Raw genomic sequence first — 3233 nt, forward strand, 5'->3', positions numbered from 1 at the left:
CAGCCCGGCTAGCTCTAACCATTATTTTGTCTCTACAAATTTTGACTTGAGTCCTCCGTTCCTGTGTACTAAAACCCACTAAAGTACCCTCTCAAAAATTTGTCTAAGCAACTATCCTCAATGTTTTCAGCTTGCAGAATCCTGTGATCTGAATGCTAATCCATGCTGGGCATGACTTGACATTGAAGGAGACTGGTCTGGGGAGAAGGGAAGAATCTGGACAACAGGTGCTCTTGTCAGCATCCCTTGCCTTTGAGGAAAGCATAACTTATGATGCAATTTGTATTGCAACATAAATCATGGCTGCCTGTAGCTCAGTGTAAATCCTCTGGTGCAGAGTCTGCAGTTCATGTGATATGGTGGGGGCTGAGGGCTGATGGTGCAACAGATGTTGGTGAGGAGACCAGGGGACAAGTGATTGCCTCCACGACATCCAGCCTTCAATAAGTGACGGACAAGGCCAGCTTTCTGATAGTGGCAACTCCTCAACAGAAGATGGGTCAAGAGCAATATTTTGGGAAGACTTTAAGGTCCTTCAGTTATAGGAGGAGGTACACAGATGCTTTGGAACAGCCCATTCAGATTTCTACCTGCCTATTGAGAAGCTGTTAAAAAAATGAGACAAAACAGAGGAAACCTGAGATGAATAAGGTCAGCCCTTTTCTTCTGTGTTAAAAACAGAGGAGATTTTGTTTGGTTTTGGACATATAGCAACACGGCCCTTCTTTTTCCATACAGAAAGGGAACATTACTGTGCTCAGATGTCCAAGAGAGCTTCTGAGCATGCAGCATGTGACATTATGGGATCTTTAGGGAGATGTTCAGTGAATTCTGTTGCAGGTGGCTGTTTCAGCCTCCATGTGCAGGAAGTGGGAGAGGCCTTCTAAGTAGAAGGAGCCTGGGCTGAACAGTCTCTGGGAAGAACTCTACAGCCAGGCCTGGTGAGGAGGCCTGTGCTGTTTCTGGTATTATGTCATTAGGAAATACCTTGCACATAAAGCTGGATTGTAGCAGAGGGGTCCATATGACTGTACAGTGTCTGTGCCTGCTTTAGAGAACACAGGGAAAGCCATCTGCTTCTAAACACTCTATATTTCCCTCTTGTCAATGCATACATATGAGTTTCTGGACAATCGGCACCTGGGTCTAACTGAGGTGCTCAAGTCTTCATACAGAGCAAACTCAGCATGAAGCCAGATCACACTGGTGACTTATAAAGCCCAAGATCCCAGTGTAAGACATTCAACCACCACCATTCTCTGTACTTGAGTATGACAATGCAACTATGCCACAAACCCATGCAATGATTTTGAGTACTGAGGCAGAAAATCCCTCTGAATCTTGCCGTCATGGTGTTTTGACCTCATTCGAAGTTAACTCTTGTATATATTGTTTGAACATGATGTGTTGTAATGTGCAGACACCAAAAGAACAGCAAAGGTTGATATTTCATGGCCTTTGTAGAACTAACTCAAACATACAGGCTATGGCTAGTTAACAACGACTAGTGTTATTTTCTTTCTTAAGAATATAATTCCAGAGGGCTGGAGAGGAAACTGAGAAGTAGCCACTACTCCTCTGGATATGAGAGGATACTTGATCTGAAACAGCTGATAAAATAGTTGAGTGTTCTTATAAAATAAATCCCAGCTTCTGAAGAAGCTGCAGAAAATGGATTTTTCGCAGCTTCCACAGTCTTAGAGCAAGAATCCAGAGGATGGAGGTGGGACATGTTTCTCATCTAGTCATGCTCTTAAGTAATGTTCTTGTCACAAAACCCTCAAAAAATGGCAGTCACCTGACACTGGAACAGATGTCATTGTTCTTCAGCCAAACTCAACTTCTAATACCTTTTTTTTTTCTTTTTTTTTTTTTTTTCTTTCTTTCTTTTGTGTTTAAGATAGATTATAAGCAAAATAGAAGAGAGAAAAGAAAGTCTGGAGGAGCTTAGAACTTTACTGCACATACCACGAAGAGGCACCAGAATGGAAAGCTCTGCTGAGCTTTGAGGAGCCAGCAGGCCTGGAAGCTTGTAGGCAGGGTTGAAGGCAGCTTCCCCTTTTACTGGGACTTGGAAAATTCATTAGACCTGAAAATTGCCAGATCTACTCCGAAGGGAAGGGAGAAGGGTCATGTAAAGTTTGGAGAAAATTCAAACTGCTTTTTCTTTTTTTTTTCTTTCTTTTTAATTTGCAGATTGTGAAAAATTGACCCGAGCTTCCAATTGTAAAATTTTGTCTAATAATAAAGCTGGGTGGGGCTGACCCAGGCAGGAGATACAATGATGAAGTGTTGCGCCTGGGCAGTTTCCACTGGCAGAGATCTTCTGGAAGCCAGACTGGATTTTAAAGCTCCCCGCAGGAGTGAAGCTGGCCACTGGTGCTCATTCTGTTCTGCTGCTTTGTCAGCGTTAATCCATACATGCAGCAGCACCCCTGTTATTTATAGTTGACCTATATTCGAAAACTGGTTGCGATGGTGTATAAGAAAGACACAGAAGGTAACCTGTAGGACATCTAAGCCAGAGAGGTGTGCAGTGTGCGTATCCAAGGGGAGAGTACGGAACAGGTTGATAATGAGTTTCGAAGGCCAGGATTTGTTGGCCAGTGATTAATAAAATGAGAAACTGAGGTATAGTGCAATTAGGAGGATTACTGTGAGCTCATAACTCCTCCCCAGCTCCTGAGAGAATGATTTGTTAAACTGACCTTTTCCAGGCCTGGGCTGGAAAGATATAAATTAGCTCATAATGCGAGAATATTTTTGTTTAATAAAACTACCCCCAAATTTGTTTGGAGTTCCCAGGCTTCTCAGGAAAAAAAGAAAGAGCTATTATGTTCTACAAAAACAATGACATTTTACCCTCTGTATTTACTCTTCCCCATAGAAAATCTGCAGTAGGCCAAGGTCTGCATGACAACGATGCTTGGCACTTCTACCGTGTGCTTCACATGCCCTTACAAACAACCAAACATGCCTGGAGAAGCACTTCATTAACCAGTCACTGCTCCAGCCTTCTCTGCCATAAAACAAATTACTTGAAAGCCTTGATGATAAATAAACAAGGGTGAAGAAGGGTGGACTAAACATAGATGGAGAAAGCCACTCAAAGGCTTAAGTATTAAAGCTTTAAGGTGAGCTATGAGCTGTGTGAAGCCATCCCTCCTCACTGCTTGCCCCAGCTCCTCTCGGCCATGGCACACACAGACGTTTTGGGAAGATGCTGGCCAAAA

This window comes from Anas acuta, chromosome 14, assembly GCF_963932015.1.
Source record: "Anas acuta chromosome 14, bAnaAcu1.1, whole genome shotgun sequence".
In the NCBI taxonomy this organism is placed as follows: Eukaryota; Metazoa; Chordata; class Aves; order Anseriformes; family Anatidae; genus Anas; species Anas acuta.